The sequence below is a fragment of the Megalops cyprinoides genome, chromosome 5, assembly GCF_013368585.1.
Source record: "Megalops cyprinoides isolate fMegCyp1 chromosome 5, fMegCyp1.pri, whole genome shotgun sequence".
NCBI classification, from domain to species: Eukaryota; Metazoa; Chordata; class Actinopteri; order Elopiformes; family Megalopidae; genus Megalops; species Megalops cyprinoides.
This window is the reverse complement of record NC_050587.1, coordinates 22,180,306-22,203,411: the sequence shown is the minus strand read 5'-3', so window position 1 is coordinate 22,203,411 and position 23,106 is coordinate 22,180,306. Positions and strand designations below refer to the sequence as shown.

Here is a 23,106-nt window from a genome sequence, read left to right as displayed (position 1 = left end):
GACACTGATAGCAAAACGGCGATAAAATCCATTTCTAGAAAATTGCTGTCATGGAAAACTACCAAGGAGGAAGATAGTTGCTTCTCATTTGAATCATTAATACCTACTCGTGTGCGAGTCTGGTGGTTGGCCTACGACGCATAAATTGGAATAGGTTATCCCAATTGAAGTAGCGTGTATTGCGAAGACCTCCACCGCCTGCAGAAGACACCGGTATCACAGAACCATTTCCATCTCTTTGGTGAGAGATTTTTAGCTACACACTAGCTAGCACTGAAGACACGTCTTATTGGTCTGGGCAGACCGCATACGAGGAGCCTTTTGAAAAATTACATTCGTAATTCAGTTATTGAGAGGGCTTTCACATACTTGCATTGAACCAAACTTCTACAACTAGACACCTTTGCCGAACTGAAGCATACTTACCGAAGATGTATGCGGTTTTTAGGAGCGATAGTTGAGTTATGCGCAAAACATTCACTGTCAAATCACAGGAAAGATACAAATATAATAAATGTTTGCGGAGCAACAGCTTCTGGATAACTTATCATACCATGTTTTCACGCTACTCCGACTTGTTTACGCTAACAGGTGCGTTACCGCCCACTCCGCCAGTCCGACTGGAGTGCCCTAAAACACTGATCGGGGATCAGAAAAATCAACTACAGTATAACCAACATCCATGCTGCAAAAAAGGCTGAAACTGATCCAAAGTCACCATCTATGTTTGTACACCCCTCAGACTTGCGGGCGTGGTTTATCTCTGCTGCCAGTGCGCCGGGACGTGCCGTTTTCAGGGAAATTTACATGCGTGCTAGATTCGTTGCCTTCCCCTGACGGTGCAGGTAAACCTCCTGTATGAGATATGCTTGCAGACGTTTCAGAGACGTTGTCGCTTTGCCAAAAAGGAATGCAATGAGTGTTAAGATTCTTAATAGAGCGAGTGCATTCTGAGACTTTTTTTTTATACAAAACAAGCATTCATTCACAAATCACGAAATCACCTTTTACAAGGTATATCACAGTTCAGTTACGTAACTCTCAAACCTCTATGTTGCAGAACACAGTTTGCTGTTTACGGCGACACAGCAAATATTGCATAGATGGACGATGGCTGCCCATCTAGACCGACAGCAGGTACCGAAACCCCGGCTGAAGTGCATAGGTCTATGTGTGAAAGTTTAGATTATACAAACTCTCGTAATCAATTCAAGCCGTTTCCGTGTAGCCCTACTTTGTTTCCAGTTTAGATTCGTGTCTATTGAACGTTTCCGAGGAAAGAGTTTGCTCCTTGTTTTTCACAGATCAAAATCCCTAATACTTCTCATCGCGCTTTCTCTTTTAAAATTATAATTAGAACATTCTTCATCGATAACAATGAAATCGTAGTTCACAAAAGTAGCTACATTGCATTAACGCCCAGGCACACATACCCACATCCCTTCAATAAAGCTCTGAATTGGATACCTGACTCCTGTGTTCTGACACGCCACTTTGACAGCAACATCATCCTGAACCCAGTACACGCGTGAAACTGCCCCCTCAGTTTCGAAGGTATAACCTACACCGTTTTGATAGATTTCTTTTTTCCCCAAGAACCTTTATTTACATTTTTTTTATACAAACCATGAACAAAGCCAGAGTGTATAATTAATCATTATATAAGATTATATTCAAATGTCCAAAGTCCTTTGTGCTTTCTTATTTTTTAATCCTTACAATCAGTCCATCTCTTCTTGTGTATATGATATTTCCCCATAATTAAAAACATTAAACAAAAAATTTTGTCATCTGAAAATAAAACAGCTAAATTAGCCTATTTAAAACAATTTTACAGATTTCCTTCTTACAAAGGTCTCAACATCAATCCAAAATACTTTGGCATATGTACATTGATGAAAGAAGTGGATGATTGTTTCTTTCTGTAATCAACAAAAATTACAAGAATTATTCATTAATTATCCTAAATCTCTCTAAGACTAAGAATAACTAACTGGGTAGGCTATATACCAGTTAAATATAATCGCAGAAAACGCGACATCTGATCTGGGAAATGGAACCCAACAAAGGCTTGGTGATGTCGTTCGTTCAACTTGTAAAACATATAACGTTCCAGATAAAATCAGACGACTGCGATGTTTGTTGTTCAGCTGACAGTCTGATTATCCCCTACACAACGATATTGATCCTAACTTCAGGACAAGACAAACTGTTACCCAAAGGCATGAAGGACAGGTGACGTCTACACAACACCAAAAGGTTTGTGTGTGTGTGTGTGTGTGTGTGTGTTTGTGTGCTTTATGCTTGGTATGTCCACAAAAGAATATGTTGCTGCTTCTGTGACAAACAATGGAATAGTGCTTTTATACATGAAATGATGTGATAAAACTATTTCACTTCCTCAGTTACATTTTGTAACTTCTCTGCAATTAGTCTATATCATTAATTATGGTTGCAATGTGAACACCAATCATATATTTGTAAAGTCAACAGTTCTTCACTCATAGGCTACATGATGAGGAGAAGAAATGGCAACATACATTGACCTTTTAAACTCCACTTCTGTTGTGGGGTTGCAAAGCGATTAGCATTTATTTCAAAGATACTCTTTCTCAGTGTACTGAAAGAGAATCATGCCTCTGTAATTCATTGCACACAATACTCTTCATATGTCACATCGGCTACAGGTCTTTGTAAGAAAGACTGCCAAGTGAGGTGTGGTGCATGACATTATCATTTCAGTTTCCAGACTCTGATATCTGCTGTGCTCATAGCCCATTTATACAGCTCATTTGTGGAAGCAAATCAGTCACAAAAATTTAACCGCAAGAGTTGCAGCAGTGTCCAACTATGGAATCAAAACATTTAAGTGACATATTGAAACAAAAGATACTTATAAAGACTATAGATTTATTATAGCATACAATATTAATCTGAACAAATGACAATATTAAATGCAAACATAAATATTGTAAATCTGTTTTTAAAAAACATTCTTTCCTTTTTCAGCACAGGAAGGGGAGAACATATTTGCAGTTACACATATTAACCTTCACCTCTCACAAGGCTGTTATAAGCTGTGCAGCTGTTTCAGTTTGGGCCATGTTTTTTGTTAAAATCAGGATGAACACACAGTATCCCATACATTTTAGCACAGAGATCTTCAATGGTTCAAGTCAGTCAACCCAAGAAAGGGCAGTAATCACCCTGTGCAGAATATGGTTGTGCAGAAGAGTATAGCAAAACTTACATCCCAGTTACACAGTACACACACACACACACACAAACACAGACAAACACACACAATGTGCAACAGGTCTTTTTGTGACAGGAGATGAATTATTGTCTATGTCAACATGCAATATGTCAAAACATTGTCAGTTTAGAAATGTAGAGAGACACCACACCATAGTTACAGTTAAATTATGAGTAAAGTAGTTTTTGTCAGTGTGCTCATATATAACCTCAGGTCCACTTTGGAAGCACATACATGGTATTAATGACAGCGGCCAAATCCCTTCGGTTGTGCAAAACTAACATGTAATAATTAACCTCACACTGGAGTTAGCTCACTGTGAACAGGGTTGAGGTAATATTCAGTGTTCAATATCCAATTTATTATGATGCCTAGTTTTAAATCAGTGCACATATGGAAATACCTTTGAAGGGATCCACTAAACATGTGGCCTAAAATCGTCCTTTTTAATTGAAAAAAAGAGGGGAAAGATGTCCTTACTCTTCATGCACTATTACAAAATAATGCCCCATAACGCCCTTGAGCTGTGCAGATGACTGTTTTGAATCCTGTGGCATGGGGCTTCTGGTGAGGTCCATCCACCCTCCAGGTGGTTGATTGATCCCAGTCTGTTATCTGTAACTCCTCACTGAGGAAGAAAGCCAGTCCATTTCACTTTCTTTTACTAAAGCTGTTTGAGCTGGACTCCCAGCTCCTCGTAGATCTCCTTCAGCATCAACAGGGCAGTATCTTCTGAGTCCCTGGAAAGAACAAGAGGAGAGGCTGACCCTTGGCTGTTCTGCCCACCCCAATATCCCCAGAGGAACATGGCCAATTTGTTCCCCTCCTGTGGGCTGCCAGTCATCGTCAGCTGATGACATGGCCAGGCTCAAGCCTGAGTGGATCAAAAGGCCCTCATATACTGATCCACGCAACTGATAAGTCATCTAATGTTGGAATATATGAAAATAATGAACATTCTATGTCATACTTCATTCAAAACAAGCTTGATGATGAACATGCAAACATCAGCAATGATAAGTCAAGGCTTATTTGTATTTGGTGGATCTGGGAGATGCTTCCAACCAAGTGGCTTAACAAACGTGGGCCTTTCAGCTAAAAATGGCAAGAACACCTGTTGAATCTGTAAGTCTGTCTCACCAGTAACAGAGGTGACTCTGAATGGCGAACAGGTACTCGTTGAAGCTCTCGATGGGTTTTTCCTGCAGCACATAGTCAATGCGCCGACCTCCGTTCAGCATTCCCATCAGGGTGCTCTGCCCGTCTGCTTTGACACCTGCTGAAATCAGTGAAAAATGGACCAATCACAGGACTGGACAGGAGATAGCGGGGCTCAAGCAAGCTTTATGTCCTCTATGAAAATGATCACAGTGGTTTTTTTTTTTGTGCGCAGCACAGATACAGAACTGGTTATGCAAATTTAACTTAATACTAACTCACTACAACATATTTATTAAATAAAGTTAGTTCAAAAAAGTGGACCACTGTAAGTATGACCAGCCACTCTGTTTAACAAACAATTATTTTTCCCCTAATTTTATCCCACTCCCACCAAAAATATTTACTTATATATTTAATATATTTATTCTACTTCTGTGATCTAATCTAAGCTTTACTTTAATCAGAATAGAAATATACAACCAGTCAACTACAGCATATTATAAAAATGCTTAGAACAGCAAACAATCTCTATTTCTATAAATGTGTCCATCTTAGTACAAGCTGTATTCATGGCATGAAAGGAGATCCACTGCAGCTGCCAGGTAGTGCTGTTTCATGCCAGCATTTGATTTCCTTACACAAAGACTATTCTGTGAGCAGCTGTCAGAGGGGTGTGCAGGAAAGCAGTGATACTGAATAAAACTGTCTTTTGAATGAGTCGACACCCTACCTGTCTCCCCTGAGAAGTAGTTCAGTTGGACTGCTTTTGGCCACTCCATTGCGGTTTTCCAAAAATCAGCCTGGCTGCATTGCCATTGGGCAGCTTCTTTCCCAGCTGCACGGCCAATCCGCAAGCAAAGCACAGAGGCAGGGAATCAATTCAAGATCAAAGGTGAGAATGAAGGACAAGGTTAAAACAGCATCACCAAGAACAGGAAATCTGAGCAGTTACTTCAATGAAAAAGCTTCTGTATTCATACTGGCAGTCTGAATGTGCTTCCAGCAGGCAAAACCAGCATACAGCAGAAATAATTTGAAATGATTCTATTCTTCAAATAAATGGTTTAAGGGCATGGTCTGCAGTGACCTGCTCAGTTCACCTGCCTTGACTGGTGTCAGGTAATTCATCTGTCGTGCTTGCTCCCTCAGCCACCGGGGGCAGTGTGGGGACAGGAACGCGTGATAAGGACTGCCAGGCAGTTCGGAGGGACCCGATCAAGTCAGTGCTCATCCGGGTTAGACCCTCTTTCAGCTCTGGGGACACAATCACAGTCTGAAGGCTCTGCCCGTAAACTGCAGTCACCCCCCCAACCCCCACGCTCCCGTTAAGGGCAACCAATGAGGGTACAAGGAACTGCTGTGTGAAGACAGCGCAGCTGCAATGTAGAGCCTCACCAAGGTGCATCCTCTTCCTGCCTTTATGGTGGGGGATCAGCATGGGCTCCACCTCCAGGCCAGGTGCCACTATCATGGGCTCAATCCTGTAGGCCACAGGGTCAAACTGAAAGCAGGACAAAGCAAGGGGGAGCCTCTTAAAATGGCAACTGCACCAGTTGTAAAACAAAGCACAACCCAGGGAAAGTGTTTGTCATAGATCTGCTCTATGATGGACATTAGTGTAGCCTGGTGTGTGATCGGTACGTCCAGGTAAATGACTCATACATGTAACATCTTTCCTTGAATTCGTTTCACGTTTATTCCGATCGCCTTTTTCAAGGGGACAGGGGATCATTTTTTGAGGTTTTCCCATTCAGTCACTGTTGTGTTTTCTCCTATTTGTTTTTACCCTTTATTGAAATGATGCAAAGTACTCTGTGAACATCTGATTGTAAAGGACATTACTTTAAATAACAGTTCATGAACTGATTAATTGAAAAAAGTTCTCTAACATTCTTATGACATTTACTGTTTTCCCCAAGAAGTTGTCGAGCCAGGCTCAAGCTCCAACTGTTAAAGAAAAATTGTGAGGTGAACCACTGTTCCAAAGACAGCCCATGGCATCCTTTGAGCAGCCCAACGGAATCTTGTGGGACAGTGGGATAATGCTGAGATCTGATGCCTATGTTGACCGGTACCGGGTGGTAGATGTTGTAGAAGCTCTTGCAGGTGGGTAAGCTGTAGCAGGGGTCCAGGCGCTTCAGGCCACGGACTGTGAGGAACATTCCTATGGGAGATCCAAGGGCAAAGAGGGCCTGCGGCTGGAAGCACAGCTGGGGGTAGTCAATGGACACCTGCGGGATCACACCGAGGAACATATCAGCTTATGCAGGGGTTGTCCTAATGAGATTTTCATGTGAGAACAACATAGGTGCAAATACAAATGGTCCTGCTAATTATTCTCAAAACTCAAAAAAAGACACATTGTATGAACTTCAGATTTTAAGGAGTTAGAAGTGTTCCATCTGCTGGATAACAGATGGCATCAAATCATGTGGTTGCACAGCCATCTGCGCCATCAATGAAACACTGAGAGCAAAAGAAACTTTCAGACACAGTCCCTCAAGGTACTGCAATCTGTACCTGCCCGGTTCTAACATCCAGATACTTGTAGTCTGCTGCACTGGTGGCTGTGACCTCAGGGAGCAAACTTTGGGACTCAGGGGTCCCTGATTCCTCTCTAAGTGCCTGTAGTCCGGAGGCCAGGACAGAGCTTCCTAACCTGACCTCCTGCAGGGGAAAGGGATGAAACACAACAGATCTGCAGTAAGACCCAGAAAAACTGATCTTTATAAAGGCTCATTTCCTCTCTCCTACAGGCCAGCATTGTCTGGATGCAAACAGACAGGAGATGAATCACAATAAACCCCTTGAGTAGTGGTTTTCACATGTGCAAGGCCATAAAGACCCATTTCTTTGTTAGCTGTTAGCAGTTTGCTTGGGGAAAACAGTCAGCATGTGAAAAACAGCTGTGAGTACAGCCCCAAGGGTGCTTTTTTTCTAGTCTGACCTCTGAGCTCCTCCTCCTCTTCACAAAACTTAGAATCTTCTTGCGTGGGCCCAGAGGTATCCCAAGATCCTTTAAATCACTTTCCGAGCACAGAGCCTAGACAGAAAAAGGAAGGGAAGAAGAAAAGGAAGATTGCCGCTGGATACTACTTGTCCAAACATTAAATTCATATAACAGCCACACAGCGGAATCAAGAAGGGAGACACCCACCAAAGATTCCAGGTCCATCTGTTCCTGCCTAAAAACATCAATAAACTTCTCAAAGCCCATTGCCTTCAGAGCCTCCTCAAGGGACTTGAAGTCAGGGGGCACTGCGTAACTCATGGAGTTTTCCTACAGAGGAGGAGAATGCAAATGTGATATTTCATTAAGAGGTTTGTTTTGAAGATACAGGTAATGAATTGGTGTTAAACTGAATTTCAGGGGTCTTTTGATAAGCCAAAAGGCTCACGCTAACAAGTGTTAGCATCAGATTGATGTGCGTGATAAGCCCCTGGTTGTTTAACACCAGTGTAGGCATGTACACTCCAGGCATGAACACTCCTTTATGAATGTTTAGCTGAGGTATTCAAAGGATTTTCTCTGTGATTTCTGTTGCTTCCATCACCTGGTTATTTCAACCCCCCTAGGAAAGGAATCAATCGACAGTCTCACAGCCCTGACAAAATCCATTCCCAATGATTATGGTATGTACACAAAAAGCAACAACCATAGCTATCATGAATGAACTGCTGTACAGGGAAACTTTGGGCTGGGAGATGCTTAACACCAATTAATGCATCAATAAATTTAAGGACAGTCGTGCAAACCATTTATCAAAACATATCTACAGTCTGCTGTCACAGAAATAGTCTGAACCAGTCCAAAGCGTTTGATCATGAGCCAGAAAAGCTCCAAACTCAGTCCAGATATCGAATTAACCAATGAAATCAATATTGTTCAAGTTCCTTAAGTTGAAGTAAGGGACATACTATTCTTGTAACACCAGATGGCAATTTAGATCCTTGACACTGCCAAGTTACAACTGAGTTTGCTGGACGGGTGTGGACTTTCCGTAGACACACCTACCACCTCATTTGTAGCAGCTCCTGGATTTGGACATGGTTTCTGATTGGTCAGGAGATCAAAGAGGATCAATGAGCCTGCAGAGGAGAGAGCTGGGTCAAATGTACTTTCATGCTGAAGAGGCTTGACCCCCCACAGGACTGTGAGACAGTCACACTGGAAAACTCTTTACTACATAATGAATTAACTGAGCTTTTTCCCATCCACTTGCATCTTTACAGTTACGCAGTACTTGCCATGAGGGTGAATCGCTACTGATCCAAAATCTTTCAACCCAGCATGCATTTCATCCCAGAAATTCTCTCATTCTTAAAGGAGTTCCTGAGTTTGTCTCAGAGACTGTGTATGCATGAATGAAAAACATGCATTGCACACCAGTGGGGGCCTTTCATAAATCATTACTGACAAGAACAGTCATAGAACGATACGAGGCAGAGCTTTATGGCGATGGGAATGAAACCAGCCCTATCATCTACTGACAGTGAGCAGGAGTGTACAGTTAGGGATCAAAGTAGGTTTCACTGCAAGTAGAGATCGGTAGGTCCGCCAGTGTCCCCTTGAAAGAGAGAACACTGACCCAGGCTGTGTCCGACCAGCGATACAGCCCCGGTGAAGTGTGGGTGTCTCTGGAGGAAGACGTGGTGCAGGCGGTTGATCTCAGACACTACGGTATTGACAATGTTCTGACAGTAGGTGGGGCTGCTGTAGTAGAAGAGGTCCAGCAGGGTGTCGTTGGAGAAGTGCCGCAGGCGGGTGAGGCTGGGCAGGGTGATCCTCTGGATGTCCCTGGGGTGAGAGGGAGAGTGGTTACAGTGCTGTTAAACTATCTACAGTCCTGTAAAACTACCTACAGTTCTGTTAAACTACCTACAGTCCTGCTAAACTATTTATAGTCCCACTGAACCATTTTCAGGCTTGTAAAACCATTTATAGTCCTATCAAACTATCGTCCAGTTCTCAATGATTGTAGCACATTCTGAACACTTCTGTCATGTTGACCACACAGGACAATTTATTGAAAATTTTCATACACTGTTTAACATGTACTGTGTGATACTTTTATACAAATCTTTCCCATGGAATCTTTTTTGTGCTTTTTTAAGCTATGGGAGACATTCTAGCTAAGGCAGTTGTGTGTAGTCAATAAAAACACTTAACTGAATGTGATTAGACTAAGCCATAGGTTATGCCCTTACTGGTCAACTCCAGTGGTGCCTCCATGCAGGGCATCATGCCAGTTTACCGGGAGGAACTCCACTCGCCCGATCCTCCTCTCGTCTTGCGCCTCTTTGAAGTGAGTGTTCAACAGGTGGAGGGAGGCGCTCCTGAAATCATTCACTGTAGAGAGAGAAAAAAAGAGAAGTCAGACAACACAAAGGCAGTGGGCACTGAGCTGCTCTTTCTTGAAGGAGGCATGGTGATAGCAAGTGATCTTCTGCAATAATGCACTTATATTACCAGTAAGGTGTCTGATTGGTTGTTCTCCTGTGAGTCACACACAGCTCTGGGCAAGGGTGCCATACTCAGAAGTGTCCTGTACTAAACAGCTGTCTGCTGGGAAGACTAGCAGTCTAGGCCCTGGACACTGCACCTAAGGGTCACTGAATCCAGCTGTTGACCTTTCAGCAAAATCCAGCTAGATTCATGGGTTACAGAGCTTAAAAGATGTGGTATTGAATGTACCTTTGAATAAGTGTGCTTGGAAAGCAACATTTTATCATTCTGTAGAAGATGAAGAATATGCTTTGGAGTTCAGTAGTCCAAGTTCCATGTTGAATCTTACATCGATGTCCAAGTAACAAAGCCATACATACAGATGTTGATGTAGCTCATGATGAAATGCTGCTCTCTGAGAGGAGCAACGCAGAAACACCATGGCTAGCATAATACAGCAGAATAGAGAGGGAGGTTTAATGGGGGGTGGGGTGGCGTGGGGTGGAGCAGTACGGTAGTTTTTGGAAGAGTATGTGTGCGCATGCACACAGACACATACTCTATACATATACTCGATATAGATTCTTCAAAACAGCCAAAAATATTTTTTTGAAAGTAAAAAAAATATTGTAAAGAAATTCATACATAGGCATTGACTTCACGATTTCTAACTGTTTTAGCATTTAAGCGTAAATCTTTACATCAAAATGTCTGGTTATTATAGTACTCTTAAAATGGTGTAACACCTGTTCAGATGTACATTTGCTGCGTAACCCACACTGGCTAAGAGCATCTGCCTCATATCCGAATGTAATGTAAAAGAGAGGGCACAGAAGGAAGTAGCCACCTCAGAATAAGGTCAAAGGCCAGATGTACGCACCACACTGGATGATGCTGCGGAATTTCAGGTCACAAGCCGAGCCGATGCCATGCACCATGAACACCAGGTGATCCACCATCTCTGGCTCTCCTGTGGATTAACAGCATGTAGGGCACTGAACAAACTGAACACCGAACACTGTGCCCAAATAAGGGACTGCTCTTACAGCTGAAAACAGAAAGCACTAAATACATCACATCAGAGTGCTGTCAGCTGAACACTAACACCCCTTTTTGTACTGCAGGACTGGAACCAGGATTCCTCATTAGTTCTGGGTGGCCACCCATGACCTTTTCAGTTATGTTGAGGTGTGACTTGTGCCATTTCAGCCTGCTAACATCACTGGTGCTGGTCTACTTACAAGTGAGCTGTGGGAGCATTCAGAAAGCTGTGTGGCTACCTTGCTTCCTTTGCAGTGCAAGATGCCTTTTTGTGCAGAAGTCTCCTGTTACACCAAATACTTCCATAGCTAATTCCCCATGGAATTCCCCACCTTTCCTGAGCAAAGATGGTAGAGACTCATGGCTGAGAACTTGTTTTCAAGAAATGGCAGTTATTTGTGAACACACATGTAGAGGAGGTGGTCCCCTGAGAAGAAGATGGAGTTGGCCACCTGTAAAGCTGATTATTTTCAGTTCACTATATCCGTGACCATCTCCACCTGGTGGAACACTTGGTTAACAGAAGTTCCAAAGCCACGAGAAAAACAGCACTGCTGTGGACAAACATCAAGTCTCCTATCGACAACAATACAGAAAATAAACCCCCTTGTCTGCATAACCTCGTTCTAGCTCCCAGAAGTGGAGCCGAGTCACCTCTCTCTCTTTCTGTTCTCTCTGGTTACAAAGTAACTTTGAGGAGCAGTGGGGGATCTGCAAGAGGACCCAAACACTCACCCTCCGGTACATCCACCATGATGGCCTCCAGACCCCTCTTCACGGTACGGGGCTTGGTCTTCTCTAAGGGACAAGACGGCCATTGATCCTGTGTTATGAGCTGAGGGAGAGAGCAAGGTAGGGTGATGCTACTGACCCACAATGCATTGCTGCTTTCTTTTATTGTTGTGGGGGTTTCCATTAGGTCCATCTTGGGAAAAAGATGACTGCCCAAGATGTAAGGAGTGGGTTGTCAATAGCTGCCTTCTAGTTACATTCAAAGCCAATGAAGCTGCTGTACACTGCAGTCAAATTAAACAGTGGCTTACATATTTGGGTAAGGTCTTCTATACTGCAGAGTAAAATACAATTTTTATTTGGGTTTCATAAATTCACATTCATACATAAATTTTACTCACATACAGAATAAAGCATTTTATCAACCATAAATCTGCACAAAAAACATTTCAGCATTGGCCAGATCATTTTGTCATGAAACATCAAACTAATTTGTCACTTTTTTCAGGTGCCAGAAGTACAATTCACACATACAGGAAGACTACATATTACTTCATCTCACTTCATAAAAGCAAAGAATACCGTACAAACAATTACAGACAAGGAATAAGGAAAAAGAGACATGGTCATTATATATATGTTACATGGGTGGAGGCTGGGGGGTGGGGTGGAGATTGGACAATATAATAAAAAAAGAGCATAGAAAAAGGAATGAGATCAGTTTGCTGCAGAGAATGGAGATGGATGTGGGAAGTACATCTCAGAGGCAGCCATACCTTTGAGCTATGCAGTGTGATGACATCTCCTGTAGGAAAATCCAGTTTCCTCTTCCACTCATCCAGTGTCACAGCAATCATGTACGCCTCCTGCAGGAACATGGCAGAATAAACAACAAAACACATCAAACAACAAAAAAACAAGTGCAAATTCTGGGTGACCTTCACCTTTCCCAGTTTTGAATATTTGTGACAGGACACACTCCCTGTTCCCAGGTTACAGAGTGCCATGATAATACCTATACTCTCTCACATGAATTCATTTCATTTTTACATACATATACATGTTAGTTGCTTACTGTTAACATACTATTATGCTATGTGTTTGCACATATTTTTGCCGCTGTGCAAACCAGTGTATTATATATTAAATACACTGGTTATATATATTACATATATTAAATTATCTGTGGATTTCCCCTTTTGTGGGGATCTCAGAAAGATATCCATAATGAATGGCAAGAGTCTCCTGTAAATATTTAAACAACTGGACAGTTTACTCCAAAAATGCAGGGGTTAAGCACTTCACGTTAAATAGTAGTGCCCTACCAGAAATTTGAACATGCATCATTCGGGGTACAATGTAATCTAACCAAACCAAACACTGCTCCACAACTTTTCTGGAATTATCAGTACCACAGGGTCCGTCCTCATGTTGCTGCAAACGGGTGGAGGGTCACCTGCAGTGGAAGTACTGGCAACACCACTAAATGTTTGTGTGAAACTGAGGTGTAATTGCAAAGCCAGCAGGAATACTAGAGAGTAAACACATATGGGCTCCATGGCTTGTGCTAAAGGCCATCTCCCAATTGACTGGCCCACAGATGGATAATCTCACCTCCAGGCTCTGGCTGAAGTCCTCAGAATATGGTGTGTAATGCCAGTCCTTGTCCCCTTTGTAGAACCAGGTGCAGCGACGGACCTCCGACGGGGCCTGCTCCCAGTACACCGCAGAGCGCTTCCTCTCTGTCAGATTCACATCGCAGCGCCCCCCTTCTGTGGCCACCACCACGGGCCCCCTCTGCTCACCTGCATAAGTATTCAATCACACATCAGCATTTGGGCCAATCCCGACCTCTTACTCCTTTCACCTGTGACAGCACCCAATCAATCATCAGCACCTGGACCCTAAGCCTTACTAAGAGTCAGCTTTCAAATGATTATTTCAAAAAATGAATAAGATGAAACATGCCAGCCATAAACACAATTAGACACACTTGTAAAAAAATGTCTTACAGGACTTGTGGGCTTCCTCCAGCTTCCAGGAGTCCTCTCTGCTGAAGGGGAGCCAGGAGTCTTTGGAGCCGGTCCTCCGGCAGTAGAACCAGTGAGGCTGCACTGGCTCGTAGGGGGCTGGTGAGGCATCCATATGTGCCATCGCAAAGGAACCAGGTGAAGATAATGACCAGGTGTCACCTACCACACCTGCAGTATGCAAACACAGCAAAATGATATGATGCCTTCACTCTAAATCTCTGATACAGCACATGGGATGAGAAGGAGGAGCCAACCCTGGACGTGATTGAGACAGAGGCTTTAAAAAAAGAGGCAGAGGTATCAACATGTGCTCAGATGTGTGGCTGTTTTCCTGTGGCCTTATTATATTGACTTTTGTTTGATAAGTCAGTCTTGTATAAGAAACCTCCACCTCTTCCAGTGGGCAACTAAATAAGGAGCTGGAACAATATGGTTAACGTAGCAACACACCAGACAGGGTGTTCGCAAATGCTTGTCAAACTCTACCCACTTATCATGACTAACTGGGACAACTCATTTAAAATTAGAGTGAAACTATAATCAGTTTTACAAAAGAACACAGGAAAAGGATAATGGCTGTCTCCTTTGTATTATAGCAATGATCTTAAGACTCAAACCATGTAACTATGAGAAACAACATCATAAGTGTACGTTTCCACTAAATTATTTGTGGAGAGGGACACAGACAGTGGACTACATTACATTACATTATTGGCATTTAGCAGATGCTCTTATTTACATCAGTTATAGGTTTTTACAATGTTATCCATTTATACAGCTGGATATTTACTGAGGCAATTGTAGGTTGAGTACCTTGCCCAAGGGTACAGCAGCAGTGCCTGCGTGGGGAATTGAAACTTTTGGTTACAAGTCCTGCTCCTTAACCACTATGCTACATTGTATGTTACCTACATTACATGCTTGATGCTATTACAGTTCTAAACAAAACTTTGAGAATTTTTAAGTTCTAATGCCCCATCTACCAAAAGCGTACAATGTATTTACACTGCATTATCCTTAACGAATTATCTTTGTATTAGAATATTTTGTGTTTAACTTGTGAGTGATGGATTTAAGAAACTGTAACATTCATTTGCTTTTGATTCTCACACGTTTACATACTTTATAGGCATCACCAAACTATTTTCTGCCCAGAAATAGAAAATTATGAGGAAATGGTTGCTTAAATTCCTCATTAACGACTAAAGACCACGCAGGATAAAGACAGATTTAATTTGGGCTTTACGCAAACACATCCACAATGCTTCTACTGCAACTACTTATAGTCACCCAGAAGAAGCTTCAGATCTGTCAGCTGGCTCGTTTTAATGAAAGACGGGAACTCAGCAGAGACCTGGAGTTGAATGTACGGAGAAGATTTCATTGGGCCGGCCGTATCCCGCCTCGCGAATTTAAGGAACAAATTATGACAGGATTCAGCCTACATGCAGCCTCTGGGATATCAGGCACATTGGTTTTTAAGACCAGTATGAGCTCTGGTTCGACAACTTGCTTTCTGCTGCTCACTAAAAACCTTAAGATTAAACCTTGACATTTTAAAAACCAAAACACATTTTCATTCTTCGTTTGCTGAACACATCGAAGTGCCAGAACACCGCATTCATTTTCGCAGCCAACAGCAACGGTTCTCCGTGCCAAGATCAATGCTTTTGTGTATTTTGGTAGAATTCCATCTCACATGCAAATCACTGCTGGTCTCGCTGACGGTCGGCGTCATACTGTAGTTTGCTAGTTACAACAGCAGTGGCATCAGTGTCGCGATCCACTTCATCACTGACTATACTATGATAATGGCGGTTAATAATACCGCAATTTAGGTTAATTTTGCGACATTCAATTATGACGGTCTATTGCCATTTCCCTGCTTAAAAGCGAACAGACTACATAACTGGGTGCTGACGTCGGACAACACAGCTCTTTTAAATTATCCGAAATGTAGGTTATGTTCAGGTAATAGCTAGCTCGTCTAACGTGCGATAGTCAGCAAACCATACTTCCCGAGGCAAGCACAGGTCTATCGAGGGTAGGCTATTCCAGTCTAGCCCAGCAAAGTATGCGTCTTTCTTAAGACAAAACTGGGGTATCTACAAGCGACACCCGACAGGCTAGCTAGTTAACGTCAAGGCTTATATTTCGCTCAAACTATCGACTCACCCTGTAAAATGTGATGTTGGTCGGCCTTCCAAAGTACTCGAAAGGAGTGCTATACATCGGTATAATGTGTTGTTCTTGTCAAATTTGTACAACACATAATTTATGGAAATAAATAAGGTTAGGTTTGAGGAGCAGCACTGGTTCTAGCTAACTATCGCTCTTCTCAAACAAGACGCATAGTTTATCACATAGGTTCTGTCCTCCTATGGATTTAACGTAGCTAATCAGTAACGGGTTTAGAGGTCATTTCTTGTGAAATATTGTATAGATACGGTGACTCAAAGTGTGCACTTTCAGCTTTTCCAACAAAACGGTTAGTGTTAGTACACGCGTCGGATTAGCTAATGTTAATCTTGCGTTGGCGTTTGAGGGCACTACAGAGTGTGAAATTGTGACTCTACATCAGCTGATCTCCATCAGGACATCTAGTTCCTGCATGTTTAAATGTTGACATAAAATTGGATTAGATTTAGATTTAGAGTTACTTATTTTTTGTATTTTGCCTTTGTATTTTCCCCTTTTACCCCAACTCATCAATAGGCTATAAATATATAATCGCTATTATTTTAGATTCAGAGATTAGATTAGAGAAATTCAGTAGCACCGCAGCAGTAGACAACAATGTATGGATTCCTGTTTAATGCAGACAGGCTTTAAGATGTGGAAAAAATATACAAGTGGTGTTTTAAAGGTTTTATAAGCTTCAAAAAGTTTTTTTTTTTTTTGTCCTGACGACAGTTGCTCCAAGGCCCCCCATGATTTGTAGAAGGGAAAATGAACTTGTCCAAAGTGCAAATGCCTCTGTTTTGACATCAACCATTGACTGTGTAGGAAACAGTAAAACTATGAAAAAATTAACTTCCTGGTGACAACAGAAGCCTTTGAACAATAGGAGGTGGGCAACCAGAATGTTGACGCCTCGAGCAGTTGACACCTCAGTGGTACCATACGTAGCATGATCTGGACGGAGGAAGGTGTTGTGAGGAAAGCAGACACTAGTAGCAGAATTAGAGGATGATCACAGTACACTCTGCTGCTGCGCAAAAATTCCAGTCTTAGAGGTGAGCATCACGCTTTCAGCCCATTTAATTTACTGTAACAAAATATCTCAAAATATAACATCCATGGGCAAGGTTTGAACCTTGGTTTGATCCATGGTATGGTTTGAACTCCTGGGTCCTGAACAGTTCAGGCATCAGAGCTAAGATCAGGGGTGGGAAGTTTTGACCAGTCCTGTTATCTTGTCTGTTTGTAGAGAAAGGCTGGTTAAATACAGCAGGTCTAACACATACCCGGCCAACAAGGCTATGCCTCATCCTGTTCTGTGGGGCTTTAACAGTACAGCCATAGATATTCTACGTTATGACCAGACACTCAAGTCCTGCATTCCTATCATCCTTGGAGCTTCTGATGCTACTAGTGTTGCTGTGCTAGCCATGGATGTTCTGTGTCTGATCATGCCAATTCAAGAAATGTCATAACTAACCAGAAAATCAGAACATTTGAAACTGTAACAATGGCAGTCAGAGTCACACCATACTCAGCAATGTTAGGGTTTGGACAGGGGTGAGTTCCTACAAGACAAATACCAAGAACTTCCATTCATTCATTGTCACCATTACCCTGCATCTCTGAGGGTCATCTGACCATCCATGAAACAGCATCTAAAAAAATCCATCTTCAATATGACAGAAGCAAGTTCAAAAGCAACAATTGCCATTTGATCAAACAGAGATATGGGCCTGAACATTTGCTCAATGCTGATGGAATCAATTCCTATTTGCATTATACATAATGGAGGGAAAAAACCTTGAGACACTCAACAATCTATAGCTAGAAAATGTCCTTGCAAAAATGCCTGTATCCCATGCATAACTCTTCCATTCCATTTATACAGGCATCATAAATGACTATATAAAAACTAACCTTATTGTACACTAGTTCAGAGGTTAAACAAACCTCTTCCTATCATGTAACCAGGGTGAGAAAGGAATGTGGTCAATTTTATTATAGTCTGCAAACAGTCTTGCATTTACAAGGGTTAATGGCTTACTTAAGAAAACAATGTTTTTTTTCTGTTGGGGATAAGGTGATGACGTGTGGGGTCAAAGCTCGGTGGTGTGTCAACAGGAGGAGATAGGGCTTTACCAGTCACCTGTCCACCTTAAGTTTTACTTCCCCGGTGAAGACCCTGAGGACTAGCATGTTCGCAAAAATCCAGTGACCTGGAGACTTACAACCTCAGTCATGGGAGTGATGAGATCACTGTCTGCTGACTGATCTGAGGTCTCTGGGTCACTCTTGCTCCTCTGTACTCTGAAAAGTAAAAAGTGCCTGAGACAACAACAGGCACTTTTCTGAAGGCTGATGAATAGTCCACCTTGCTCGCATCGTTTAGTATACACCTTGAAGTGGAATTTTAGATTATGTGGAATTTGCACGCAGGATGTGACTAAAGTGGCCACATAGTCCTACTGTTTTGCCATTACTGCATCTGCAGAGATGCATCATTTAGCCAGTACTTCTAGAACCCACCTGTTAGTCTGTGCTTCAGCAAGTCTTGGAATGTCCTCAAGATTACTGCAGGGTAGAGGAAGACAATATGAACCACAACATTTCATCAGGTCAGCGTCCACAGGTCAACAGAGAAAAATCTATTCGATAAACTGCAGTGGCAGAAAGTATTTTGTTTGGCAGAATATTAAGCAGGCCTGTTTGAGCAGGCACATGCATGGCATGTTTATTGTTGAGAACTGAAAGGGGTGGGGGGGGGGGGGGGTTAAAAAAAATCATATAATGTGTGTTGTTTACATACTGTGACATTTGCCATGACATATTAGATATAAGATTACCAGGTTCAATCTTTGTTACCCCCTATCCCCCCAGCATGGGCCACTAATGTAATCCCTTGTAACTGTATTTTTTTCAAAAAATATAAGAATTCTCCTCATACTGGTTGCCTGATATTAGTGAAAGTGACAGAGTGTGTCCACCTTATTTCAGCAGCATGTCTACCATATAGTACATTAGAGGTCTTTATTTGCTTGAGTTCCCACCTGAACTCAAGATTTTTGTTCACCAGCTGTGAAAAAGAAGATGTTGGACATGACACTACACTGGACCTAATGGCATCGAAAATTAAACATAAGAAATGAATTACTGTGATGAACACTGTGATGTTTGATGGTGTAAGAAGAAACCTTTACCTGTAAGGAGTAAGAAATGACTATTAAAATACACACAAAAAAACAGATAATCTACGTTCAGACAAGAAAACTCCGAACACAGTTTTATTGAAGTCAAACCTCAAGCAAGTCTGAAACTGATCAAGTCTGTGGAATGTTACTTAAAAAACCCTTCTGGCAGAAGCAAAACATTTCAAACGCAATTTTCTTTTAAATAAAAAAGACAGTCAATATAATGTACAAAAATACCTTCCTACAGTCACACACATTCAGAAGCTAAATATTACAGGCATTCTAATGACACAGCAGCTAAATGAGAATCGAGTTCTGTGCAATCTAGTATGTACAAATTCAGACAAGCATTCTTTTACACAATGCAACGACATTGGCCGACCAACGAAACAGACAAACGAAAAATGTTTTAAAAGAGAAACAGCAAAAGCACAGACAAAGCCCCAGCACACAACCTGGGATCTTTTCACCACATTAGCATCTTTAAGAGTATACGCTTTCCATCCAGCCAACACAATATCTGGTAATTTTGTTAAATATAAGTGTGAACTTCAATTTTGTGTTCATAATGAAAAGTCAACAGTTATAACCAACGTTTCACAAAACCGACAAACTTGAAAAGGTAATGGACAAGCCTGTCAGGACGATTTTGAACAAATCCCTTTAAAAGTATGCATTAAAAAAATCTGTCCTTTTTATATCTTAAATTCAATAGGTGTTAAATCTTCTGTTAGCTATTCCTTTAAAATAAAAAATAACTAGTACCATCTCCAAGGTATTATGAAAACAATGCGTGTATAAACAGATTTAAATATTAAAGAATATACATTTGAGGTTTACAGAATACTGACCTGTCATGACCATTAAAATACATTGCACCATGAAATACACAGAGTATTTAGATACAAGGTGGTATAATTGGAGCATTGTGATTTCATTAATATTACAGTAATGACCAATGCAGGAGCGTTGCTTTGTAATAAGTCAAATGGATTAATCCTGAGGTGCAAAAAGGCCATCACTTTTGGCTTGGCTGAGTCTCAATACTAAAGCAATTCAAAACTAGCGTAATCATAATAATCACAATTATAATAAGCACAGCTAAGAAGCAGCACATGTTTGAACTTGGGTTTGAAATGAAGATCATGAGTACCAGTATCATGACTCTAAAACATGGATAAATATGACCAATAATTATGCACTTCATTGTTCATTTTTTTAAACAATGAAACTGGCCTATAGCTAAATGGCATTCTTTGCTTCCAGCAGTCATGCCTACCAGCAAACAAATGCAAGTAAAACATTTGCGCTTTGGAAGTCCTTCTGGATAATAACTTCTGCTAAATGACAAAATGTAAACGTAAATGTGAATGTTAAAGGTCCTTTGGAACACAATGGAAATAACATACCCCTTTAAAATTAAAAATTTTAAAAATTAAAAAAAAAAGAATGACCATGTTCCTGTTCATGAGCAGAGGAAGGCTATTTCAGGGGCAATATTACTGTCTGGAACTTCCTGCTCAAAGCACTGGAGGTAATTGGTGCCTCTAGCATTTTCAATGGCATTTATAGCAGTTCTGACCGGCAGGCAGATTGTAGTGCTGAAAAAAGGGTTAACTACAGGGGCTCTAGAAATTTGAGAAAATCTCAACTTGGCAACTGGACACCCTCAGACAGATGCAGCGCCCCATGTCTCTGATTCGCAAATGTAACAAAACCAAAGCAATGCAAATTCACATATCACCTTCGGCTTGTATTAAACATTACATTGCAATACAAAGAGAACACACATATAAATATAAATCATAGATGCAAAATAACACCACAAATTCAAGTAAGCAATGAGGAGAATATCAAGAGGCAGATCCTTGCCTCAAGAGCAAAGTGACTTTATGTACCGATGGTACAGTTATGGTCTAACTGTTGGCCTAACCATGTTTTATGCTCAAAAAGTATAGTGACAGAATGGCCTTTGACCTTTGGCCATTTGTATGAAGTCCCTCTTTGTCATTCTGTACACAGATCCGCTTCAGCCTGCACTCAACTGTAGTGACCAGTAATGAATGCGAGGGTCGACTTCAAAATGTTCACTGGAGCACCCATTTCAGACAAGATTAGGTTAAGTACAAACTAACCACATGAGTAAGCTCAAGAAATTACTTCACATCACATTAAAGAGCTACTTGCCATTTAATTTTATAGCCATCATAGTATTTCACAACACAGGCAAGGTGAATGTAGCCATCGCTGAGGCTATTGTTTGTAGTCTAACGATAAGTATGGAGTTACAGAACGCTACGCAAGGCTACGCTGAAACCGCAAAGCTCCCCATGATCAAATTTCATACTCTAGCTCCATTTCACTAAATGAGTAAGAAAGGCTTTTTCCCTATTAGTGTCAGTAAGAATAAATATTACATAAAACTGGTATAAAAAGGGTGCAATGACGCAAGTAAATGCTGTACATTATGCTCGGCTGCGATTGATGTCATGTGTTAAATTGCTAGGCTACCCACAGTAATAAAACCGCATGCTACAACTGCATGTGATACACGATTGATAAAATATGCTTCAAGGCATTGGCATTATAGAAAAATGTCCTTTAAAAGAATTAAAAGAAAAAAAACAAGACATAGGCCATAGTACATTAACATTACAAACAGTAAATATATTTGACACTGTGAGTGAAATGCAAAGAATGTGCAAAATAATAATAAAAAAAATATGACTTTCATTGCAATAGAGTAAAGCATTAGCTGTATTTTTGCCCCTCTACGATAAGTGCTGATGACAGCAGTTTGTTAATATAGGCAGTGAGGGGGCAAAACCTGGATTAGGTTATCTGGTGTGGATCGTAGTCACTATAGAATACTTAAGGTAGCTGGTTTGGCTTACAAAGAAATCTGGACTCTTAGGATTGCTCTCAGCTTCACTGATAGTACACACTCCTTTCAATTTTGACACAGCTCAGACCGGTCCAAATACAAACACGCATCTCAAACCCTGTAAAAAGCAATGCCTTCTTGTACATATATTTCTGAATAGTTTGAAGAGGAAAACTAGTGTTCACAGACAAAGGTATTCCCCGTACGTTCCTTGTAAACATAAGACAGTGATATGATTTGTGGGCCATAATTTCCTAACAAGGGACTTTTTCCTATTTTCTTTTCTGGTAATTTCAAATAATATTTAAATATTTACAGATATCTATTCTAACTTTTTTAAAAATTTTGCCAGAACAGTCACAAAAAGTGAAAAGGATTTTTTTTTTTTTTAATGGCTCACATTTGACTCATTCACAGCTCACACGCTTTGATCCACCCCTCACTGATCAGAAACAAAGAATCCTTGATCAAGTTTTTCCATTTTTGAATACGGTATAGTAAGCTCCATGGACACTGCATGAACAGAACACTAGTTTCTATGACTGTCAGTATGGACTGTTTTATGAAAACAGTGGTAATACTGGTGGTGGCTTACACTACAGGAAATCTTATCCAATTGGTCAGACCTCAGCTTGGCCAACTGGATTTGCAAATAGTAACTAGTCTCAGTCTCTTCCTCAACAAACGAAATGAAGAATATGATAAAATATTTTTAAAAATCATGTTAAATACATACGGCACATACGCATCTTTGCAATGACAAAAAATAGCAATAAAGACAAAGAATCATGTTACATCCAATGGTCTTGGATCAGATTTTTTTAATTTCCTCTGGTTTGATGTTTGCCTGATTTTTTATTATGTTACAATGTGTCCACTGATAACTGTTTAGCTTTGCCTGTATGTGCTAATGACATGATCAGTTTTTGGAACAGGTTGGGGTCATTTACACCGGCTAGTTTACCATTAATAAGGGGAGCGATTTCCTTCTATGTAAGCTTCATCGTCATGATCTGTGAGTTTTAATTTTTCATTCTAAAAATGGAACGTGAGTGGATGTAGTCCAACAATTACTTTACCTTCATAAATCAAGAGTCTATTTTTACACCTTACAAAGTGGCAAGACACAGACGCTGATTTGTAGTTGGCCGAGCTATGCAATGCCTACGTCACAGTGCCAT

At 41.1% G+C, this 23,106-nt stretch overlaps 1 pseudogene; it reads right to left on the bottom strand.

The window, feature by feature from the left end:
* Window positions 1-3,920: 3,920 nt before the first annotated feature.
* LOC118778302 lies at window positions 3,921-15,995 on the bottom strand (annotated as a pseudogene).
* Between the last annotated feature and the right edge of the window lie 7,111 nt (window positions 15,996-23,106).